The sequence below is a fragment of the Adelges cooleyi genome, unplaced genomic scaffold (genome assembly GCF_023614345.1).
Source record: "Adelges cooleyi isolate 19-005CV unplaced genomic scaffold, UGA_ACOO_1.1 ACOO_flye_CR_arks_rails_tigmint_CR_PRNA_247, whole genome shotgun sequence".
Classification (NCBI taxonomy): Eukaryota; Metazoa; Arthropoda; class Insecta; order Hemiptera; family Adelgidae; genus Adelges; species Adelges cooleyi.
The window spans coordinates 205,453-232,357 of record NW_026095912.1 but is presented as its reverse complement, the minus strand read 5'-3'; the positions used below and the strand labels follow the sequence as shown (position 1 = coordinate 232,357).

The window sequence follows — 26,905 nt, the reverse complement described above, 5'->3', positions numbered from 1 at the left end:
TATTTTGTGAATGAAATTCTTCTCCCATCGCTGTTCTTCCAATAGTGTCCATCGATGCTAGTTCGAAAATTCGGCTTATTTCTAGTTCAAATGGTTTTCTTTTACTCTTTTCACTCAAAATGTGTTCAAGAATTTTAGATTCTTCGTAAAAAGATGGTATCAATGATTTTAAATTTGAATACTTAAGCCATTCATTTATTATTTTCCTAAATAACGTACGTTTTATTAATTATTCATCTCATTTAAATAGAAACAGTTTGTTTCATTAGTTTTGTACATAATATTTATAATCATAATATTTATTATATATATAACAATATTTTACCGGTGTTTTTTATACTTATGTATACTGTTAGTTGTGATTAGCCCCTTCATCGACATAACATCTTGCAATAACGGATAAGGTATGTCCTTTTGAAAACAATTTAAACTATTCATTGCTTCTCCTATATCTTCGGCAATGGATATACAAACAACCAGCTTGTTAAAAAACCAAAATTTAAATAAAGAATTCTGGTACCTTAAACATAATGAGCTCGTTTTAAAATGTGTGCATAAATACTTATATATTACATATAAAAATAATTAACACAATAGTCGTAGTCAAGGATTCCTGCATTTGATATAATTTGAATAGTTTTTACCTTAACGTTCTGGAACATGTATTTATTTCTCATTTATTTTTCGTTAATGTGCCACATAAAATGCGCCACAGTAAAAAGCTAAATGGATCATCAAATTTCGTTGAAAAGTTCTTATATTAAATTTAAAATTTCTTTTTTATATTCATTAATGAGTTGGTTTTAACTATGTTACCATTAAAGCTCAAATACTTAAATCACATTAAATCCATGAAAACTAATTCGACTTGATGGATAATAGTTAAAATTGTTAATTATCCCGAAATTATTTTTGTTTTGGCTTTACATTATTCCACTAAATATATGCAGGTAAATTAAAACTATTTACTCCTTGCATAATTATTATAAGCTAGTTTTGCTTGATTGTCTTTATAGTATTTGACAAATTAGATTTCACACGTATCAATTGTTCATTAACTTAAAAAATTTTTATCGGTAATATAAACTCACTATACCCCAAAACTTTACATGATTGTTCACGATTACTTACTTCTTGCATAATAGTTTTGTTGTCTCTAAGAAATATTCTGGCCCTCGAGTTAAGATCGTTGGAGTTCCAACAATAAAATGACCTTTCAGACCAGGTATTTGAGCAGCCAAAGTAATTTGTCTTCGTTTTTTTATCCTTATAAAAATTACTATCGATGTAACTAACACAAGTGTAACGGATTGAAAATAACTCATATAGTATATCTGAAAATGAAGCAAAATATAAATTGGAAATCGTTAGTACCTAATATTATTTGCTTCGAATCAATTAGTATAGGACACAAATCATGATTATATTAGCTTTTAGTAATATTGTTTCTCTATTTACAATGATAAAATATCTATTTAGTCCTGGTATCTTATTAGCCAAAGCAACTTGTCTTTGGTTTTTTTCATTAAAAACTTACTATCGATATAACTAACATAAGAGTACGTGTAATGGATTGAAATATAACTCATATGGAGGTTCCGACTTGGTTATAAAAGTTAATGCCACGCATGACGCAACTACTTAAGGTAAGATTTTGGATTTAAGCGTTTATGGTGCATTAAATAACACCTACTAACATCCAAAATTTGATAAAATCAATAACTTTTCTAAATATATTTCAATATTATGTATTTAAGAAAGTGACCTAGGGCATGATATGATTCTTATATTTTCAAAATTTTGAATAATAGATTGAGTTCGTCGAGTATTGCTTAAAGGGAATAATAATCTTTTTACTCGTTTTAAGTTTAAACTTTAATATTTAAGTCATATTAATAATATAATAATTGAGGTAATGAAATACTGTAAAAAAATATGGATTTTAATTAATAACAGACTATATTTAATAACAATTTTAGTGTTCTGTAAAGGTACTAAAACATTTAAATGTATATAATTTTGGTAGTAAAACTTACTTGCTGAAATAGAATAATTATGTTTCCGGTTGTTGATGAAATTCTATAGTCATAGAGTAAGTAATTTTTAATGATATTAATGTTTCACTGTTGAAAGTTTTAAACACAATAGTAAATTTCTGAAATTTTGTTTCCTTATAAAAGGTTTTTTTTTTAATTTGAATTAATGAAAAATTACTTAACTTATTAAAAATTAATTAGCCTTATTTTACAGCCTACCTTATTATTTTACGCTTCGAATGTTTCACATAGTTTTTAAAATATAGGTAAATAATGAGCAAAATACACTATTCATAATATATAAATATAATTTTAATTTATTGACATTCACGTTTACATTAGTGTTACAATAATAATTTTCACATAACATTTACATACATTAATTTTTTTGACATAATTTATTTGAAAAATTCTATTTATTAGTGGCGTGAATTCAAATATTTTATAGTGAGGGATTTAAATGACTTATATTAAAGAACTTTAAATGTCTCATACTAAAACTTATCCACGACCATATATTAAGAAATAGTTATATTAAAACATTTTTTTTTGAATTCATAAAAATTGCAAACGTCTGTTTTTATTAAATAGTTCAATAATCACTTCGTCTGGTAATATCGATTAATGGTTGCATAGCTAAACTATTAAGTAAAAAAAATATATATATTTATTTAAACTTATATTTTATACAGAATCGATGAATTTATTAACACACAAACACATTCAGCTATTGTAGACAGAATAAAATATATAATATTTTTATTATTTTTTATATTACAAATGCATATATTCACTTAAATTATATTTAATATTATTCATTTAATTTTGATAAAAAAAGTTTCAATTAACCTTGGAGTATAGTTTAATTACTATCGATGTAATTAACACAAGTGTCAGTATAATGGATTGAAAATAACTCATATTATTATAAAGCTGCAATTTAAGAAAATATAAATTGGAAACATTTAACCTACAATGTTATATGGTTCAAATCAATCTAAATAGAATACAGGGTGATTCTATTATCATGAACTAGTCAATATCTCACTGGGTTTAGTTAATAATTGAATTTTTTTTTTGTTATATAATGTTTTTATTCCACTCCCAACGTTTTTTTTGATAGCAACTTTCGAAACTTAAATGGTAACGTATACGTTTTATTAACTTTTTAAATTGAAAATAATGTACTAAAAATGTTGAATGGTCGATGACCAGTTTCGGATAACCATTATTGAATTATTGCACTGGTCGATAATTAGCTTAGAGTTAATAATTTTTTTAGTTATTTTAATGTTAAAATTTCGAATGAGAATGGTGGTGTTTTGTTGAGTATTGCTTACAAATAGTAATAATACTAAATTCTTTTTTCTATCCGTCCTAAGTTTAAACTTTAATACTATTGATGATATAAAATGTGTGGCAATAAAACACATAAGTCGTAAAGTTCTACCGAGCTTCAAATGAGACATTCAGGATGCTCTATACGTACAATAAATGGTATTTTTTTTTTTTTTAATTTTAAAATTATTTAAAATAGAACTCGTATCTCATTAAAAAATCGTCTTACGAAAAAAATTATGTCAGATTTGAAATTGGGAGAACAAATCTGTTCCTCCAGCTGTGTAAGATTTGTTCGTCCCCTTTCCCTTTGTATAGAAGAATGGTGCGCCCTGTTCGGAAAGCTAACGGGACATAATTCCATTGTAACATCACTTTTCCGATAGCCCATATAGCATTACTACATTTTACATTTCGTATTGTACGAAGAACAATTCCGTCAGGGCCTGGGGATGTGTCTATAGATATCTTTTTGATTGAAAGCTCAATGTCATCTTTTGTTAGTAGAAATGCCCCGTCAGTATCTGTGTTGGGTTCGATGGTATTGTTTGGTTCTTGTTATTATTATTATTATTTTGTTATTACTTGTTGTCAAACTACCGACAATAGTCTAATAACGAATAAAAATAATGGGTTAAGCGGTAACTGTGTAAAATATCAATAATTACAAAATGCGCCTCTTATTAGCTGCGTTTATAAAATTGTCAACAACTCATTAGCAAATCAATATTTTCGAAATTAAACTTCGAAACATTTTAATTTAGACAATTTTGATTATATTTATTTAAAAAAAAGTAGTGGTTGCCATTTGAAAATCAAAAGTTGGTGTCTAGTTTTCGAGGAAGGGGGGGGATACAAAAAAAAGTCTTATATAATAAGTTAGTATTTTATACACAAACAAATAATTAAATATTTTTTTTTGAACAAATCTAAGAAGTTTTTGAGTAAACTAGTGTAGGGCGTTAAAAAAATCACCCTAAATTAAATCTAAAAATAAAATATATTAAACAACTTACACACTGTGTTTGGTTTGTTTATTTTATTTTTATGTTATGATTGGTTTTATGAATTGTGCTACAAAATATTATTTTCAATCACCATTCACGTCTCATACTCGGTACACACCGCAGTTCAGAGATATAAAATAAAAAGTGATAAAAATGTCCAAAAATCATCTCTTCCCTAAATTCTACTAACAGAGGAAATGCTTACATTAAATAACTTTAGGTTATTTAAGAGATCTCACATGCATAAAAACTATGTTGACGATTCAGAATATAAAAAAAAATTAAAAAAATTACAATAAGGGACAAATTACGAAAGCGAGTTGCCGGGTTCAACAATTTAGTGAAAGACTTGACTCACACAAACTGTTCCAAAAAACTGATAATTGGTGGCCAAAGACTATAAGGGAATCTTAACAGTGGCTGGACTTCAAGAAGCTGCGAAAATAACGATAGATAAAAATATTAATGAACAAGAACAAACATTACCTTCTAGGTACAAACACTATCGTTTCAAGCCTTGCTGAAATGCCATATTTAAAAATTTTCTTTGGAACATTTACAGTATTATCAATTTTTTTATTCTTCTTATTTATGTTCTTATTTTGTTATTTATTTATTTTTGTTATTTATTTATATTCAATAATAAAATTTACCGATTTTACTAACTAATATGAATGTGGTTACGAAGTAATTTTTATAGTGTGTTTTCTTACTATTTTTCCTAACCAAATGGTTCGATATTAGCATTTATCCAGCTTGAAGACGTCGTTAAAATCCTCTTCGTGTCTATTGGGCGGATTTCAATTTTTATTTTTATTAGAATAAGCTTAGATAAGTTAGATTTACTAGAAAGAAACCATAAAAAGTAAAAATGTAAACGTTAATAATACAATTTCAAAAACAGAAATAAAAAAATCGGCCCTTTAGACACTATAAAAAAATATGTAAGCTATATAACAATAAAAATATTTTTGAAATTGATTCGTTAGAGACACTTCGGACAACAAAATGAAAGCGTTAAATAAGCATCGGTTATTAATATCGGTTAAATTTTGTTTTGCGTTGCAAGAAAATTAAAATTTAAAACAACAAAATTAAAAAACAATTGGTTCTGTCGGACAAGTTTGAATCATACTATTTTTTTTTAAATTGTATATTTGAAAACACTTTTTTTTATGTTATTTTACAATATATATTTAGCAGAGCTCATGTTTAATTTTTTTATCTTTCTAAATTAAAACGCATTCGTAATTCTATAGGATCGACCCACCGACTATGCCGTCAGTCAATCACACTCACCTTCTGACGTTATAAAAAAAAACAATAAAAAAAGGGACAAGAGCCAATTATTCTTTATGAACTTGGAGTCAGGACGTAGAAGACTTTCTGCATACATGTATCTAGTCATAAATTATATCTTAACTACAGATATAAAAATTGTTTTGTTTTCTCCTATTCTCATTATGTGGCCTACCAACTACTAGATAAAGATATTTTATTTTATTAGCGTGTACCGGACAATATGTCTTTCAACATCTCTGACAGAGTACTACACTACCCGCTTTCTTTAGATTTTTTTCGGTTATAGTAAGCCTCTTTCTTGGTTGCCAAATTGAAAAATTTGCACCATTTTTAATACAAGATTTCGATATTTATCTTTATTGTTATAGGACTGTCAATCGGTAATTTCACAATTACTGTCACAACACCTTTGTATCTAAAATTCCCTCCAAGCAATTTCACTGTATTTATCTCGTTTGGGATATCTTATTTGACATTTTTTAGTTTTTTTTTATCAGCAATATGTTACAAATCAAAGTATTAAATATGTTGGAGGTGTAATAAGAGGTGGAACTAATAGTTGGTTCGCATGCGAAATAATCGTGGGAAAATTAGAAAGATCCAGGCAACAGATAAATTATTTCTCTAAGAATATAAATTTAAAAAAATGTTAAGATGATTTGAAATGATTTGAACATTATCATTATGAATACGGACTAAAAGCAGAAAAGGAGATGTGAAAAAAAAACACTCTATTGTATCAAAAACTCATTCATTTGGAAATTCTTTAAATGTTATCCAAGAAATGAACGTTATTACAGAACACTATTACAGATTCTAAATGTATGCTATGTTTATTTTATTTAATATTCTTATTACATCATTGTTCTTGTGCTCTTGAATTAAATCATTTGATTCATTAGCATTCTGTCAAATTCATTCGGGAAAATATTTTTGGGCAGGTGGCATTCGGGTAAATGTCGTTTGATGACTAGCTTCGGGCAAGTGTCCGCCAATCTTAGTTAATTTTGTTTCAATAATATCTTTGTTGGTTATTTTACAATATCGTGTAAAATTATTATTATTACAACATTTTACACGATATTAATTGTAATCGTAAACTAAACTAGACTCAATTAGTAGTATTGTCTTTTAATAGTATAATTAAAATAAAATCTTACCTCGTTAAAATTGATTGACCCATGGTTTAATTTGTATTACACAAAGGTTAACTGCAAGGCAACATCGATCGGCTACAATATGCAAACCTATAAAAACTATTAGGTTAATAGTATAAATAATACTAATAATAGATGTACCCATTCATCAGCCAAAGTCTACAATTACATCACGTTTTCAGTTGTTCATTCTTCTTTAGGCTTCACCATTAGAATTGAGTCACATAATTTAACGTATGTTTCATCAAGTGATCCAATAGTTTAAAAATATGTATTATTTTTACATTTTAACAAAGAAACTTAAATAAACAATGTACCTACTACAATAACAAATAATTACTTGGGTTGTAAATGTTTTATTTTACAGAACTATAGCGTCATAGCAACAATAAGAAATAACACATAAATGTTATCTCAAATGAAATTTGTTTTAATATATGACGTATGTATTTGAAATATATTTCATAACGTTAAACTCTAATGAATTTATTAACATTTTAAGGATTTTTTTTATAGGTTTTTAAAGTGTTAAATAGTTCGATAAAAATGTTCAACCTGGCATAGCATAACCCCAACCAACCGCCTATAGACAAGATAAAACAAATAGAAATTAAAACAATTTTTTTAAAAAAAAGTTGAGAGTAGCTTAGTTACGAACTCTTAGGAAATATTTTTAACTGTTATTCCAAATATTACTGTAAATAAAATTGAAACTGAAATAGTTTTTTGAAAATACTTAAAACATCACTATTTCGAAGTTGAGGAAAGGAGTTCATTTTAAGATGGTTTTCTTGTATTTACAGAGTGAGCTTTAAGCTTTTCAGACTATAACCCATTGGTTCACATTATTTCTTATTACTAGGCTACACTAGTTTTCCGGGCTTACTATATGAAGCCATTGACCCATTGATAAGTATCTCGATATATACTAAAGATAAACTACTAAAGTTCAACAGGGCATTGGCAGAGATTGGAACGTGATTTTCATTATCTGACCACAGAAGTATCCACTGCTTATTATTATTATGAAAGGTACGACCTTACTTAATAGACCTTAATTTAAAGTCTAAATATCTTTTGTATACCGAATTGTCTGTTTAAAAATGTTATATTATGTTGTATATTGTTTCTTTGTCACCCTTTTACCATTTACCATGGCCTTTATATTAAAAATGTTATATTATATTGTATATTTATCATGTATAGCCATATAGATGGCTATACATGAGATGGCACCTTTGTAAAATGTTTTATATAGTTTGTATGATGTTGTATTCTCGAAGGTTTTTAATATTTCAAGGTTTATTGTGCATTCTAACCACATGCGAATATTAAGTAATTTATTTATTCGCTATAACTATCATTAACCCAAGACGGGCTCTTACCTCTTTTTAGCTCCTTTTGTTCGTAAATGTGATATAAAATGATGAGTAACGGTCCTATACAAAAGTGTCATTAGTTCTAAGTGTAATTTTTTTGAGTGGTCATATTGTATAGGTCATCTGTTGTTTTCATTAAATATACAATTTTCTTAACAATTCTACGGTTATTTTTTATTTTTCATTGAGTTACCGGAAGTTAATGGTAAATTTTAGTTAAACAACGCTGCAACAACCGGCGGCCCAGACGGTCCATTGCAAATGGCAGTGCGCTCTGCGTGAACATCCGGTCATGACCACCGGTACAATTTCTTGGATTCCAGTCTGATGATTCTCCAAGCTGCTCTTGCAAACCGGATATTGGTCGAATGCGTTTTTCAACCGAATCCGTGTAATCGATAGACATATAATATGTCTTAATAATACATTGTATCGCGCAGACTTTTTAAATTCTTAAAAAAAAATTATACTGTATTTCCTTTCTTAGTATACTTCAAGACAACAGTTCTTCATTTGGTCGTATCGAAAAAGTCTAAAATAGTTAAAAAAAAATTAAAACGCTAATTTTTGTAAAAATTCACTACTTAATAAATATAACTTTTATCATCTGAAGAGAGAAACTAAAACAATTTCCAAATAACTAATTCCAAATAATCAATATTGACTTAGTTGCCTACCACATTATTTACACATAAATGTCATAGTAACGACAACAATAAATCAACGAATCAAAAATCCTACTGTGAACTTTATTTTTATTTGGTGGTTTTGTAATCTGTAGGCTATTATTAGTAATTATCTTGTGTTTAATTGTTTAAAATATGTTCCATATTGACTATTTTAGTGTTTACGATTGACATTGTTTAGTTGGGTTTTTTTAGTCATTAGTTTAAATTTGTACTCCTAAAACCTTATTATTTTATCATACATGTTGAGTAGTAATATTTCACTACAAAATATATAAGAAAAGTACTTTGTCATATAAAAAAATGCATTGATCAAATTTTAAGTGGCGTTGTGTCATTTACACCGCATGACAATATTTTTTTTTAATTGCGTTTTTGTAGGTTTATATTGATACTGCAATTGTTATACTTAAAGTCCGAATTCTTACTTAATAAATGGTTTTCTATACATTTATAATAAGTTATACTTCAACTAGCATTTCGACTTAGCGGTAAAATTGATTAGATTACCATAGGGGTTTGCATTGCTTATAATCACCATTTAGAGAAACCTTTATTTTCTTTTATTTCTTAATATTCATTACCTAGTTTGTAATTTGTTAAACGTTAATAGGGCCTTGATTAATTTAAACGTCTTAAAGGTAATTTATCTAGATTGCTCGAAAAATTGTCACTGTAGTTTGTGATTTTGAAACCAGACTACTAACTAATGTTTACAGTTGAATTTTGTTTACCTAAATTGTGTATTTATATTCTATAGTTAAGACTTAACACTTCATACAACATCTAATAAGATAGTTAGCTGTCTTTCATTGAAAAAATTGTGTTATTATGAATGTATTTGATATGTTTTATAGACGAGGACCTTCTAAGGTAACCAATCAGTTAAAATTTCTGACGGAATTGACGTAACCGTTAATAGAAGAATTATTACAGTCTAAGGACCTATGTATCTTTTGAAAGATTTGTATCTATCGAAAGACCTCGCGAAACATTTAACAGTTTTAAAAATCATTAAAGGATAGTCAGATTATTGCCAAATGTATAAATGCTATTAGTTAAACCGTTTTATAGGGAAAATTTATATTATGATAATATATCTATTAAAACTGTAGTAAGGTGTCAAAACACATAATAACCTTTGTGAGTACTCGGCTCACTTTTTTTTTAAGCCCAGCAAACTGGTTTATATTGTAGTAAACCTAAAATATTTGTATTTTTTAAATTCTACAAATCAACAAAGATAAGGTAGGTATATGAATTTTGTGAGTAAAAAATCTATATAAATTACATTCTTCTATCAATAATACTTGAGGTATAATATACGATATGATTTTTTTTTTTTAACCTTAAGACTCATGCTTGGCCACTGGAATCAATCCTGATATATTATAATATGAATTCAATTAAATCTATCAAAGTTTAGTACAAAAAGTAGCATATAGTCCATGGTGTATTTAAAACATAATTAATGAGCATGGATACAATCGCACTAATTAGTTTTTATAATACGCTCTAAGGTCCTATTATGATGATCTAGAAGAATTTGATGAAAATAATAATTTAAAATTAAACAACATATGTATTTAGTCACGTTTCTATATATTTTTTGTAATCATAACAAATCAATTAAAATAATATTAAAAAACAAAAAATGGTCACCGTAGTTAACATAATACTAAAAGTGACCGAACTTAAATACTTTTGAATATTACGTTCACGAATTAAGTGTTGGGGTAAAATTGTGCTTGAATATGGAATGTTGTGCTAGCGTGACTTTTTGATTTCTTGTGCATACTGGCTCAGGCCATTATCCTCTACGACTGGATCGCCTAGAAGATCTATTACGATGGATTTCCACTTCATCGATTCTAAAATGATCGTTTGTACTGCGGCTGTTAAAGCTAAAAAGAAAAACTGTAATATTAACGTTGGTAAAATGTAAAATATTTATATTATATTATGTCTCCAAAGTATTCATTACCAAAACAAGTCATTACAGAAACAATTGTGCACATAGTATACCTGTCAATACAATATGTTTTGTTAACATCTGTGGTGATTTAATAGAAAATAATTTGTTGTCGTTAAAAACAGCTCATTTTAAGGAGATTAAAAGTATTCTGTATTTTATGTTTAGACCAAAAAAAAACTTGTTCAAATGTTAACTTCTTGGATTAGATTTTGATTCTGTAAAGTCATTCGAGATCTTTGTCTACCTTACTAGGATATGTTGGTAATAGTGAACGCCTTACTTTTGTATAGTTTCGATCAATGATTGGACGCAGGCCTCTGCCATCTCAGCACGATCGCCAGTAAATTCGTTGGACTTCAACCGTACGTTTATTTGGAAACGATCTCTGCCGATTTTTTCAATCATAATCGCTTCAATATGCTCCATTCTGTTATAAGGCCCCAAAAAAAAAAATACATTTTTTATACTGTAATGGGTTTGGGCAAATCTAAATATCTATGGGTAATCATTTTTAGACTTTTGCTCAATGTCTCTCTGTCTAACAAACACCAATGTCTATCAATTATCAGGAGTACATTTTTCTGTAATTATTTTACACGAATATCGAACGACTTCAAACTAAGTTGAAATGTAAGTTAATCCACCATAAATATCGAGAGTTTACCTATTTTAACCAAATCTCAATAATATTTCAAGACAGCTAAAACTTCTGATTGGGATTCTAATATTTATATGGAATAACCATCATGTACCTTGATTGAATTGAACAAAAATATATCACAAATAACGAAAAAAAAATGTATATACAAGCTTTTATTTTATTTTATGAATAACATTATGAGAGTGCAGATAGTTCATATTTTAATATAAAAAACCTAAGTAGCTTCATACATGGTACGTTAGTGGTAGCCGGTCAAATGAGCTGAACATGAAAATGTTAGAAATTATATAAATTATATTTATAATTATGTTTTTCTAATAGAAAACTATAGATAATTTTGTTTCCTAAAACCCGTTTATTATTATCCTTAAAATATTGTAACTGTAAGATTTTGAAATTACTCGTTTAGCACCCTTTTTTAGATCTGGAATCGTATGCGATTGGTAGTAGTTTAGTGGGTCTAAATTTGAAGAAGTAAATTTCTTCAGCCCAGAAACCGGCAAAACCCCGTTTGTAGATCTATAGTCTTAGGTATAGATTTCAGTTGCTCTTTAATGTTACAGATTAAAACATTTTCTAGTAGGCACTTTCTACTTTCAATTAATATATTTTAAAAATTGATGTATTTTCTTGTGATGAGATATTTATTTTCTTTATTTTATTTATGTTTATTTATTTATAAACTATAAATATAAGACATATGATCTAAAATAAAGAATAGCCCAGTAAAATATATAAGCAAACACGTTGTGAATACAACATAATATCCATGTTAAAATACACAATAACTGATAGGTTAGATTAGGTAAGCGTGATGTGCTCACGGTTTTAGCCCCGACCGCGAAGGAAACTTTTTGCATTTTTTCCCACCTTTTTTTATATTATTTTTTAAAGCAACTACAGTTTGACCGCGTCCTGGACGCATTTCTTTTGCAGCGAGTTGCTCATCAACAATGCCTATATATTATTTATATATATATATATATTATATTAGTAACATTACCATCTAGTCGGGCATACTCACAGTTCGACGGTCGGCTGTAATCTGTTATGCGATAAAAGTACCTCGTGGGTGTGAAATTGACTGGTATTCGGCACTCCTGTTGCGTTAAATGTATTCAGTAAAACGTTGAAAAGCTATGGCAAAGTTAAAATATGGTTAAACCTACTTCGAAAAATGCCTTCCGCTTGTATAACGCTCACTGTTGGTAAGTAAGTATAGCAAGTAGACTGTTAGCAGTATCGGCTATGGCGCAACACAGACAGACTTGCGGCACACACCGGACCGAATAACATAATGTAAACGAGAGCCAGACATTATTGATTGTGCACCAATTCGAGAAAAAAACGACAGGTCGCAGGAGTCTGCGCTTCGCCGCAAATCTCGCCAGACAGAGGTCGGAGTGTGATTGTTTGCTATACCTACGTCCTGCCGCAGTGCCACTGTGGGCGGAAATTCAATAAAAAAAACCACTTTAGCTCAATCAAGTACAGTACCCGAGTTTCGCAATGATTCGAGCAAAATGTTTTAAATATATTATGTTTTAAACAAACGGTTTTGTTTTAAACGTTTCGTTGAAACGTACAACAAAATTCAGATTTCACGGTACATACCGTTATAATAATATCAAATATGTATTATTATTAGTATTTTTTCAATTAATTTATTTAATTTTATGGACGATGTACAAATACAATGTAATAATAACAGTGATAGTACAATACATGGATAATAACCGATACACAAATGAGAATAAATACAATATAGAAAATAATTATATTATAATATAAAAACAACAAGAGAAATAGAAATCACTTAAATATAGAGAATTATCAGCTAATCTGCCAATGTATTGCCAAAAGACATTAAAATATTTATCGGATGGTTTAACATATAATTTCAAGGGACACGAGGTACATAAAGTAAATGGTTGTTACGAATATTATGGTTTTCCAATGATGTTTATTTGTTGTGTCTAGACATGATAAATTTTCGCCTGTGGACCGATTTACTCCTTCACCCCCGAAAACCGGGAACCCCCCTCCCCAAAAAACGCCCTCCTTAGTAATGTTTCTAAAAAAGATGTACCAGTCTTTAATCTTGTAGCTCGTATACAAACTAACATAACAATAGGTTAGTATAATGGAGTTGGAACACCATTGGACACCATCTGGTAAGTCGTTACTTACCATGAGAATAGATTACTTCACGGCTCTGTGATATTTATAAGACAACTGCCTAGTATAATCTAACTAAAAAAGTAAACTAAAACTACTCAGTAGATGCAGTTGCTAAAAAACACATTAAAGAAAACGCTTCGATGCAGATCTGTGGATACTGGACCCCACTTTAGTAATTTCTTAGGTACTGTGCTGGATTCTTACTATTTCCAGAATCGCATCGAAGCGTTTGATTGTGATAAAACCACATTCAGATTAAATTTGAATCTATGTGCACCAACTTTGCTAAATTCTTCTGTACTGATTTTTTTAATTTATCTCTTTTTTTTTGTGTTTGTATGAACACGTTTTTCGATTGAGATATACATCAACAACATAATCGCAACTCTGCTAACAACAATGCATATAAATTCAATAACAATTATCAAAACAATGTTTTTGTTGCGTACCTTTCGGCATATTCCACCGAGTTAAGTCAACACTGTGACTTGATCACGTTTAAAAACGGTGTACCGAAAGCATGTCTGTTAGCATACACAGCAAATACACACACTGGTTTGCCTTAGAGTTTCAAATAGACTTTTTTTTTTAGCGCGTACCGGACGATAATATGTCTTTAAACACCTCTGACCGAGTACTGTCCGCTTTTTTTTTCGTGTATATTATTTGACAAAAATATTTACAATCTATAACCCTAATATTTTCCCTTGTTTTTATTATTGTATTAAGGTTAATTTATAGAAATTGATATCTATACATATTTTCTCTTACAGGTTTTTCAACCAGGACAAATGCAACAATTAGGTCCGTATACTCGGTTTTTTTCAGTAAACATCATTCCAAAAAAAATAATTAATATCTTACTATGTCAAATACGTAATTCTAAAAGTTAAAGGGCAATCTAACCTCGTTGCAAGCGACTGGGCCATGTTATTTCTCTGCTGTATTTCTTTGACGGTCAAACAACATAATTGTTAGGTTAGGTATTAGGTAGTTTTCAAATGAAAGAGTTTTTTAATTTAGTTAAAATACTGGTTTATTTTACAATGAGTAACTTAAAGAAGACACAATGAAATAAAGATTAATTATAGAACTCTATAATTATTGTCTACGTAACACACCACCAATCTTCATTTCATTGTTTCTTCTTTAAGTTTCTCATTGTAAACGAAAAAAAAAAAGTATTTTAACAAAAATTCAAAAATTGTTTCACCTAAAAACGATAAAAATATTGTTAATATACTTAAGTAATATATATTTAAAATAATATTATTACAACGAACGTTTACTTTTAAACAATAATTAATACCATAGCAACGATAGCTGTACATGAACACCTATACTGATGGATTATATATTAATGAAGGAATAAAAAAAAAAATGTTGATTACAAACCATTTGATTGTGTATCGTCGTGACCACTAACCAGATTTAGACCAGAAAAATAATAGTCCCGTTGAAAATTTATATTTTATATTTTTGGTATATTCTCCTCGTAAATTCTCCTTTGGCTGAATTACTTTAAATTGAATTTGTATATATTATAATACATACAAATGATGAAAAATGACCAAAAAAAAATAAAATATCAGGTCACAAGCTAATAAATCTAGCGAATAGCTTAAATTAATAATCGGCCGTTGCATGTAAGAAAAAGTCTTGTTTTGGCCATTTTCGTTTTCGTACCGATTTCGTTACCTACAGCGCCTCATTTCAATGTCTCGTGTGGTTTAGTAATACATATATTGTCAGCCAGAGGACGCCACACAACCTGTTTATACTGTAAATGGAATTGCATACAACAATGGAAGCATATACGGCCGTACGGCGCCTCTGATTTTCCGAGCCGCCGGTTTGAGACCAGTGCAATTTTTCAAATTTATCACACAAAAGCGGTGATGATGGAATAGTGGATTTTTGCGCCAAGCGTGCCGTTTTAACGGTTTCAATCGAATTGCGAATTTTTTTCGAGCCGAGTGCCAGGGTTTATTAATGAAAAGCAAAGTTAACACGACTACTGCCATGTGTTCGTTTCTCGACATTGCCGCGGTATATATACGAGGATCGGATTCACCGTTAACCAGGGGGCGCGATGGCAGCAAGCATCAAACTAGCCATAAGGCTTAAACGTTGAGCCGTATGACGGCGAACCGTTGGGAATCGGCCGGTTCAACGTGACATTCCCCCTGGAAAATACATAGAAAACCGACGCATTGTTTCTCACATAATAACGTCTGAAAACAAGCTGACTTCGGCGTTTGCTGTCGACTATAATCCCCCGCCCAAAAATTTTTTGTTTACCAACAATACGAATCACCCTTCTTATTTATTTATTTTTTTTCGTTAACAGCCGTGGAATTAATTTTATTCTATTTGTTAATACTGGTTTTTGTACTATGCTTATGACCAGGGTTGTCGTGTGTATCATATTATTATTACAATACATTTATAGAGTATTGTAATATTTGGGGGATTGCCTAAGCTAGGTAACCAAAAAACCAGACAACATTTCGTCCACTCAGGACGGGTACGGTTTCGAATCTGTAAACATATACCAGTTATTCGGAAACTTTGCTAGATAATAGGGTGTACGGATTTTTAATTTTTATGTAAAAAAAATCGGGTTTTATGTTGAAAAATATGCATATTTAATAACAAGAAAATGTAAATGAATTGTTTATAGGAATCTCTTTTTTTTTTAAGTATTGCCTTTACAACATTTCTTAAAAACAGACCGCACGCAATTTATATTGACATAATATTGTGTTATACATTGTTAGAAACGGAAAAAAGTAAAACCAGTACAATAGGGTTTGGGGCGAGGGTAGATGTCTTTATGAATTGTTAAAACGAATGGTGATACTATCTCTTTCAAATTAATGCTTCGATGCGTATCTGACAATGGCCACAATAATAAAAATATCGATAAAAGCATTAATGTGATTAATATTGTATTTTTTATGAAACCATTGCCAAGTGAAAAACGCGATTAAAATTGAATTTCGCTTAATTTTCCGTTGGGTTAAGTTAGGTTAGTTGCCATCTTTACTAATAGACAATACCGTAATCAACGATGTAATACACTTATATTCAATTACTTGTCAGCATCGCACTGCCGTTGTATTTTGTGATATAGTAATAGTATTTATATTATCAACCAGAGAACGCCACACAACCTGTTTATATAGAAAACGAAATGTCTTACTAAAAGGGATTGCCTGTCGGTTTTTTTTTTAGACCAAAAAGACAAACAAAATTTCGACTACTTGGGATGGTCCGATTTCAGTTCTGTGAAGTCATAAGAGTTATTTGGCAACTTTACTATGTTTTGTAACAAACAGATTATTGATTTTTTGTTGCTTTTATGTAAAAAACCGGGTTTTCATATCGAAAAATTGTTGCAAATTTAATTAATTTAATTACTATAAACTGAAATTTTTTAATAAAAATCGGCTGCCTATGGATTATAGTAAAGTAGCCAAATAACTCAAATATCTTCGCAGAATTAAAATAGGACCATCCTATGTATTTAAAATTTTGTCTTCAAATATGTTCACTGAAAAAAAGTTATGGTGACCTCAGGCGCAAAAAAAAAGACATTATTGTAAAAATAATACCTCCAGTTGTCAGCCAAAATGGCAAATGTATACTATATTTTGTTACGATTATTTAATCGAATAATTAAATTGAATTTTAACTTAGTTCCGTGAGTTTCGTTCCGAAAACAATATTGTATATCAGTCCAAAATACATAACTTGAAAATTGTTTTTTATTCACCACAGTTTGTCTTTCTGTACTTAAATAGATGACAGTGAAAACTTTGATATTGGGCCATAATTTTGTACTGAAGATTTACTATTGGCTACGATATGGAGCTGAGAAAGTATTGTATTTACAATGACATGTTTTCAATTTCTTTTTAATTTTTGTGTCTGAACTACGACGTTGCTTAAGCCGCTGAACCGATTTCTTTATGCGGCAAGTCATTAGAAGGGTACTTTATTAAGCCAACAATTTAAAAAAATATTCATCCATTTCCCATCAAAATTTCCCAACAAAAATTGTACATATTTTTCCAAAATATTATTATTACTACCGAAAAACGTTGATAAACTAAAAATAATATCATAAACCGTTTCCCCTAGAAAGGATAGAATTTTTTTTCTTTATTTCTCTTTATGTCTCCTTATGTGCTTTAGGTCTGAAAATCTTACCGAGGGTAAAAAAACCGAGGGTAGAATGGGGCTATAACTTATATTACAACGAAACGAGATGCCGTTATTGAACGGTCGGGGCCGTTGCCATGGTTACTACAGCAAGAGCTACGCAGAAGCAAGTATGCGGTGTGCCTTCTGAGAGGAGTAGTCGATTCGAGCGGGGGAGAGGGCGGTGAAGAGATGAGAATACGACAATGAAGAGGGATTTCGATTTGCGAGACCTCGTCCCTAGACGCATTTTGTATTATATTCACATTTAATTATATTTTCGAGAGCTGCACAAAGGCACCTACTCATAATGTGACGGCTGTGAAATATGTTTTTGACACTCACTGAAGTGTTGCCCACATTTTTTGTGATTCAGACGAGGGAAATTTTTAATTAAGGGGGCCACAGCATGATTTCTACAAAAAAATATTAAGTATAGAAATAAAAAAAAAATAAAAACGCTACCCCATAAATACATTTTTTCTCTATACATTGTGAGAATTTGGTAAGTATACGGCCAGGGCCGGACTTAGAGGGGGGTGTGGGGGGGTTTGACACCCCCCACTCGGAAAACTCAAGTATACCTAGTCGGCACATTCCGAACAAAAAGTCGGTAAATATTATATCCCCCATAAAATTATACAAATAACATATTTATTATTTTTATTTTATAAAAGTAGGTAGGTACATAATTTTTATTGGAATCTAGCGACGAATAGTGAATAGTCGGCATACGGACGACCATACGAAAATATAATTTTAGTTTTTAGTAAAAAAAAAAACAATGCATTTTCGGTTATTCCCGATTTTAGCAGAAGTATTATTATTTGTTTATAATAACTGTGGTGTATATTATTATATCAAACGATGTTCGGTCATGGGACCTATTGGTCTATTGTAAACAAACATTCTATCCCTCTATAAGTATATATTTTTATTTTAGTTTTAAAATTCTAAAAAATTCCCTACTATAAAAAAAAAACCTACTCTTCTGTTTTAGACATATCACATAACCCATAGTATTAAGTCTGCAGACAAAAAGTTAGCGGGTTTATTTTTGCTTGTCCCGTGTGCGCGTGTAAAATAATAAGTATTGGTTATAAATGTGTGTAATCTAATATATATGTATATATGGTTAGAGAATTAATATGAAACACCAAGGAGCTGCTAACAATCCTTTTGAGTCTGCCCGAGTAAATTTTGAACAAAAGGTATGAGATGGATACGTATTTAGAATAAATCATTAAGCCAGATTTTTAAGGCCTATGAGAGTTCCTTGGTACTACTTCACTATGTCTTGTTTCTTCTTTATTACTATCGTTGCGGCGGGATATTACCCACTATAATATCCTACTATACTATATATATAGCGAGCAGTGAGCAGACATGAGCATTATTTTTAAATAGTGTACCTAACTAAAATAAAAATAAAATTGTATTTAGATAATAACTCATAAAAAAATACACTATTGTTTTTATTTCAAAGATTTTAATCATAATTTTGAATACAATTTCATTATTTTTTATAAAATTATTTAAAATAAGACTATTTGGATTATATCTCGGTTAAATTGCAGTTTCAACTGCAATACGTTATAATTATATTAAATAAATTCAAAAATTTTTAAAATAATGCTTTTAAAGTAGGGCTCAAATTGTTTTAGTATTGGTGACTGAGAATTGAAAATGTAGTAATAAATAAATTTGTTAGCTGCCTAAAATATTTCTATGCTCCAAAAACATTTTAAAAATCAAAAAAATCAAGTCACAAAATGTCATAAAATATTTACGAAAGTACCCAAATATTTTAGTCGGCAATTACAATTTTAAAGTCGGCATCTTCATTTTGACACCCCCCCCCCTTGCATATTTCTTAGCACCGGCCCTGAGTATACCCCTCAAGGGTGTCGGAGCACAACTAGTTTTTAAGACCAATAAGTGGTGCTAAATTAGACATACATTCCAATATTGTATTTAAAAATTTTAAGGTATATTTGTTGACAAATTATTCCTAAGTTTCTTAGGAAGGCGATTTTTAATTTTCTCTTTTAGTTTATTTTCTGTTTATTTTAGGCATACCAAATTTATTGCGCCGTAAAACCAATTCTATTAGACAAATGTTTTTTCTTTTCCGAAAACGCAGTCTAGACAATATTAGTGCATACCTATTTAAGTATGCAAGATTTTTAGACCCTTTTCACAAAAATCAAAGATCAATGTACATAATATACTTAACATTTTTTGCTTTAAGAAAAATAATTCAAATTTTTGTATCATAAAACTTACAAACTTTTTAAACAGCAAATATTTTTAATATCAAAAATATTAAATTAAAAATATATATCTGTGTAAAAAATTAGAATAATTGACTTGCATTTTTCGTGATAGGGTTGGTTATTATTATTCTAAATAGTTATCGCAACACTAGAGACATTATATTTTAGTTGTATGTTTTCAACTGGTGCTAGTAATAGGACTAAATTAATCTAAAAACTATCACTCAAATGTGAACTAACGTTTTTTTTTTTTTTGCATGAAGCGGTTCAATTTGTACAAAATATTTGTATCACAAATATTTAATACATGCAATTGAAAACAAAATTTTCTTCTAAGAATAGTTAGTAGAAAAAAATATAGAATTCTCATAATGCTGTAGTCTATAATTTCATAATTTTAAAACTCACAAAAATATAAAACAATGAATAGAGAAAAAAACATTTATTTTTAATGTCGACCAATGAAAAATAATTAGGCTATGAAAATCGCCTTACAGATTGATTGAAAAATAGTTTTGTTTTGTAGTATTTTCAGCGTTTGAATAATGTTCTAAAATTAATTTTGATTTTTTATGAATTCGAATTGAGCCTCGGAATGAATGCAGAAATTTTGTATTTATTTTTATATACAGAAGAAAATAAAAAATCTCTAATTTTTTTAATTAAAAGTCGCTTAAAATTTCAAAGGTGAAGTTGCTTAAATAAAATTTTGAGGAGTAGATAAGTTTCACCGTTATTAATTTACATATAATTCAGATTAAATTAGTGTTGGTCCCTAATATTTTCAAAAATAATAGAATGAATTCTAAATTTTTATGGAATTTTCGTTAAATATAATACTGCCGATGAACTTTGACAAGCCCAAAAAAATATATTATAAATCTTTCCCCTAGAAGAAATAGATTTTTTTTTATATATTTTACTTTTTCTAACAAAGTCTTCGGGATTTAGGTTTGACATTTTTACCGAATATAGATCTAGAATGGTGCTATATAATATATACAATTTTACTAAAAATCTGTAGCCAAACTTTTTTTTTTTATTGAGAGAAACTCCAAAAAAGGAGGAAAATTTTACTAAGACCGCAGTCAATTTCCAGGTTGCTACGTTTGAGTGAATCAACAGTCAACAGGTAAATGAAATGTTTTTATTATATTGTTGTTTACGATATACAGGTAACTATAGCGATATACCTGTATAGACAGACGGCAAACCCTCGTATACACTCCAATACCAATTGTTATACTTGTAGGTATACACAAGTATACTTTAAACATTTTTATCTTTATCCCTTATACGTAGGACATACATTGGAACGTTTTTAATTACATAAAACTGTGACCGAGAAAAATGTTTAAAAAATTAAGCGATTGAATTTTTTCCTTTTTATCAATCTGTTCGTTTTGCATAACTTTTTAAAAATATTACATTTGCTGTATTTTTTTTCGGTTGTCCGTTTAAAACAGTATCGCATATAATTCGTATTTCCGGGTTAAGATAATGACAGTTTCCTCCTGTTTAAACACGGCGGCGACTGTTTTTTTTTTTTTTTTTTGGACAACCTAAGAAATATGGGGAAATGTAACATCTCAACAAAGTCGTGGCAAACGAAAAGGTCGATGAAAATAATTGAAAATGCCTACCGGGGCCTATCGTCAAATGTTTATGCGACGTTCTTGACAGACCGACCGTCGCCCACCGAAAATGAACGTTCGCAAAACACAGTTGGCAATCCTGCAGCTGCTGCCCGGATACCATAGATACGGCGGATTTAAAGGTTCATGCCCGGGCGACGAACCCTTCGCCAATCAATAGCCGCACGGACCCTTCCGACCTTTCAACCGCCCTTTGTCGCCGCCACACACCTCTACCACACCTCTGCCGTATACACACCACATCTGCACCACCGTCTCCATGGCAACAGCAGCAGCGGCACAGGACATCTGCCAGGGGTTCGAACGCAGGATCCCGTCCCGCTCGCGCCGGTCGCAGTGTTCAATTGTTTCCGAAGGCGTTTGGATGTCGCGTGCAGCTGTCCGTTTCCGAGGGGATTCATGTAAGTATGAAACATTATTATTTTTTTTTTTTTACATCATTTTCCATTTGATTCGGGCAGCGTTTCGTAACCGTCGTCACGTTTAAAGCGAAATTTACCGCGTTTTTTAATTATTTTAACGCCGCTCTTACAAACAACCGACCGCGTCTTGTATATTGTCAATTACCTAATAATATAATAACATATACCGTTTACAACATTACCCCAAGTGAAAACTGTAGTAGTATAATGCATGCACATTGAATATAGTATAATATTTTTGCGCCTGGGGCTGTTAAACGGGAATTAGGTCAGATTTTGGGTGCGGTCCTACGACCAACTATCGATAGTGTACTTTTATTCGTATAACCTTTACAACCGATAGCTTGCACATTACAAAATAAAATATCAACTGATATTGTTGTACGCGATTTCGATGTTTAGCTTTCTTGCAAACAAATTGTCAGTCTCGAATTAGGATATAAGTCGGTTAGGTAGTATGATTGTAAACGAACGGTGAAATGTTAATATAATTTTTTCCTTATAAAGAAGCAACCACTCCCTTTATGTAACTTTTTTTATTTTGCCAGTAACTTTTAAACGGCAATCAGGTCAGATTTTGGGTGCGGTCCTACGACCAACTATCGATAGTGTACTTTTATTCGTATAATCTTTACAATCGATAGCTTGCACATTACAAAATAAAATATCAACTGATATTGTTGTACGCGATTTCGATGTTTAGCTCTCTTACAAACAAATTGTCAATCTCGAATTAGGTTATAAGTCGGTTAGGTAGTATGATTGTAAACGAACGGTGAAACGTTATTATAATTTTTTCTTTATAAAGAAGCAACCACTCTCTTTATGTAACTTTTTTTATTTTGCCAGTAACTTTTAAACGGCAATCGGGTCAGATTTTGGGTGCGGTCCTACGACCAACTATCGATAGTGTACTTTTATTCGTATAATCTTTACAATCGATAGCTTGCACATTATAAAATAAAATATCAACTGATATTGTTGTACGCGATTTCGATGTTTACCTCTCTTACAAACAAATTGTCAGTCTCGAAGTAGATATTAAGTCGGTTAGGTAGTATGATTGTAAACGAACGGTGAAATGTTAATATAATTTTTTCTTTATAAAGAAGCAACCACTCCCTTTATGTAACTTTTTTTATTTTGCCAGTAACTTTTAAACGGCAATCGGGTCAGATTTTGGGTGCGGTCCTATGACCAACTATCGATAGTGTACTTTTATTCGTATAATCTTTACAATCGTTAGCTAGCACATTACAAAATAAAATATCAACTGATATTGTTGTACGCGATTTCGATGTTTACCTCTCTTACAAACAAATTGTCAGTCTCGAATTAGGTTATAAGTCGGTTAGGTAGTATGATTGTAAACGAACGGTGAAACGTTATTATAATTTTTTCTTTATAAAGAAGCAACCACTCTCTTTATGTAACTTTTTTTATTTTGCCAGTAACTTTTAAACGGCAATCGGGTCAGATTTTGGGTGCGGTCCTACGACCAACTATCGATAGTGTACTTTTATTCGTATAATCTTTACAATCGATAGCTCGCACATTACAAAATAAAATATCAACTGATATTGTTGTACGCGATTTCGATGTTTACTTCTCTTACAAACAAATTGTCAGTCTCGAATTAGGTTATAAGTCGGTTAGGTAGTATGATTGTAAACGAACGGTGAAACGTTATTATAATTTTTTCTTTATAAAGAAGCAACCACTCTCTTTATGTAACTTTTTTTATTTTGCCAGTAACTTTTAAACGGCAATCGGGTCAGATTTTGGGTGCGGTCCTATGACCAACTATCGATAGTGTACTTTTATTCGTATAATCTTTACAATCGTTAGCTAGCACATTATATAAAAAATATTTACTGAATGGACTTAATAATGTTATATATATACATTGTTTACATTTGCAATATAAAATTACAATTACCCCAAATTGATTCTATATTTGTATATTGCATGCACACAGCCTAGTATTTTTTTGTGTAGTCGAATTTCAAGTTTTAATAATATTTTGTATGTATTTTTTTTCATAAGCTGTTTAACGGCAATTAGGTCATATTTTGGGTGTGGTCCCACAACCAACTATCGATAGTGTACTTTTATTCGTATAATCTCTACCATCGATAGCTAGCACATTATTATATAAAACTTCAACTGATATTGTTGTACGTGATTTCGATGTTTAGCTCTCTTACAAACAAGTTGTCAGATTCGATATAGGTTATAAATCGGTTAGGTAGTATGATTGTAAACGAACGGTGAAATGTTAATATAATTTTTTCTTTATAAAGAAGCAACCACTCCTTTTATGAAACTTTTTTATTTTGCCAGTAACTGTTAAACGGGAATCAGGTCAGATTTTGGGTGCGGTCTTACAACCAACTATCGATAGTGTACCGAAATAATTGCTACAATCGATAGGTAGCGCGCTATGAGTAAATATATCCAACGGACCCAAACGATTTTTGGTGTATTGAATTTCGATGTTCAGCTCTCTTACAACCAAACTGTCCAACTTGAATATTATTAACTATCTATGTGAGCCTTTGTATTCGATAATAAATAACGATTACCTACCTTGCTTATATGATCTTAATTTTTATATTCCGTCCAACGCAGTTTATCGTTTTATTTCCACCCCTTTTGCTTGCTCCTTTACAGACGATTGTCATTGTTTTATTTGAGCTCCCTATTTTTTAATAGCCACTTGTGATTACAATAGCACACACATTCCTAGCTCACAAAATTTTCCATTTGGTTTTATTATTCTCTAACCCTTTCAACACTATCGCAGCTCTCTTTTTTTATCCTTATTATTATGTTCTCACTGTATACATTGTTAAGGGGATTTTTTTGTATGTGTTCCTGGTAACATACACGCACGGTGTAGCAGCTCATGGGCGAAAATAAATTAAATATAGAGGGGGCTGATTTTTTGTTTACAATAGACTCACGAGGAGATTCGCCCTTCACGTTTCGTTCGTATACCCTTGAAAAACATCACTGATCACAAATTTATTCTTTATCAATTCTATGCTCTTTTATTTTTAAAACTGGATTTGTTTTTAAACTATACGTTCGTATTATTTTTTAATAAATATTGAGAATACAAAATTACATTTTATATAAAAATATGTTAGTCAACAGTTTAATAAAACAAAAATACTTCATTGTAAAATCATCCTACTTGATGGTTAAAATTAAGTCTTAATACCGCTCAAACATCAAACCACCTATTAAAGCTTGTAAAAAATTGCTTTCCCATTAAAAAACACCCCAAAAATGTAATATTAAAATTTGATAAACTAAAAAAAGACTAAATACATTTTAATCTTAAACGTTGAAGAGTGATAAAGTATTTAAGGTCGACCACCGAATCGATTAGTTCAGCCTCTCCACCCTTCCACATAAATCTTACATTCTCTCCCTTTCATTCTTTCCGTCCACTGTCTCACCACTACACCCTAATACTTCTACGTGGAATCTCCACACTCTCTTCTTCCATCTCTTCCATCCCATCAACCTTCCCCTTTACTCTTACTCCAGCTCTCCCTCGACCTCATTTTCTCTTTTCTCTCCCCTCTCACAAACGCAACTTCTCATGAAACCATCACGTTGAAAAATACATAGGAATATTAATTTTTAGATAATTTTAAAAGGGACAAGATAGAATGGTTGCGTATATTATCATGAGCCATAATTAGATACAAATATGTTTGGTTTTTTTCCCAACTACATTTCTCACAAACACAAAACACTCGAGATTATCCTAATTATCTCAGAATATTACTGATAATTAATTAGTCACTTTTTCCTTTTGATTATTTCCATAGATCATTAGCCATCCTAGAACAGCTACCGATAAATTTGCCCTTCGGGGCTCGGACCAGACACGCTCACAAGCGACGGCGTTTATTTGTTCAAAAGGCGAATGCAAGCGACGAGCAGCGTGACAACTCGTATTGTAACTTGTAAGTATATTTATTATCATCGTAGTGTAGTGTTTTATAAGTATTTTGTCGTGATTACCACCCAGCCCTCCCCTCCCCCTTCATCAGGGCCCATTTTTTTTTAATAACATTTTATATTACACATATATTATTCTTAATATGGAAGCCTTCAATATAACATTTGCCCATTATTTAGCAAGCCAACACCTTTGCTTAAAACACAAACATTCCATAATATGTACTATTTGATTGTAATACACACGAGATAAGTAACTGCAAGAACTTAAAAAAAAGCCGGTTTTGAAAATATTTTTCGAACCAAAACTTATAATTTGAACATTTAAAACGAAACCAAAATATTTAATCAAATGTACATTTTTCTTAATGACTTTTCACTTGTGATAAAACATTTTTAAATTTTGTCGATAACTATAATACATACATTTTTCTTGTGCCTGTAAAATTGTACAGGCTAACTATTTTTTTATTACAAAGAACCGTTAGATAAATATGATAATTTAAAACGTTCAAAGTAAATAATGCGGAACCGCGTTCTTTTTGTTGTTAAGCAATCGCATGAACTTGAAAAGAAAGTTTTTATAACTTAACCGTGTTGTGTGAGTATTTTGTTTTCTGAGTGTGAGCATATTAGTTTTACAAGA

The 26,905-nt window shown here is 30.2% G+C and overlaps 2 long non-coding RNA genes across 2 annotated transcripts; both read right to left on the bottom strand.

Annotated features, from left to right (window-relative positions):
• LOC126837053 (uncharacterized) lies at positions 1-2,133 on the bottom strand. Its single transcript, XR_007685437.1, has 4 exons — positions 2,037-2,133; positions 1,132-1,334; positions 326-520; positions 1-206 (listed from the first exon to the last, which is right to left on the bottom strand). It is a non-coding gene; the product is annotated as an uncharacterized LOC126837053 (long non-coding RNA).
• Positions 2,134-10,573: 8,440 nt separating this feature from the next.
• On the bottom strand, positions 10,574-12,851 carry LOC126836910 (uncharacterized). The gene is made up of 4 exons (XR_007685414.1): positions 12,711-12,851; positions 12,566-12,641; positions 11,161-11,307; positions 10,574-10,809 (listed from the first exon to the last, which is right to left on the bottom strand). It is a non-coding gene; the product is annotated as an uncharacterized LOC126836910 (long non-coding RNA).
• Positions 12,852-26,905: the final 14,054 nt, after the last annotated feature.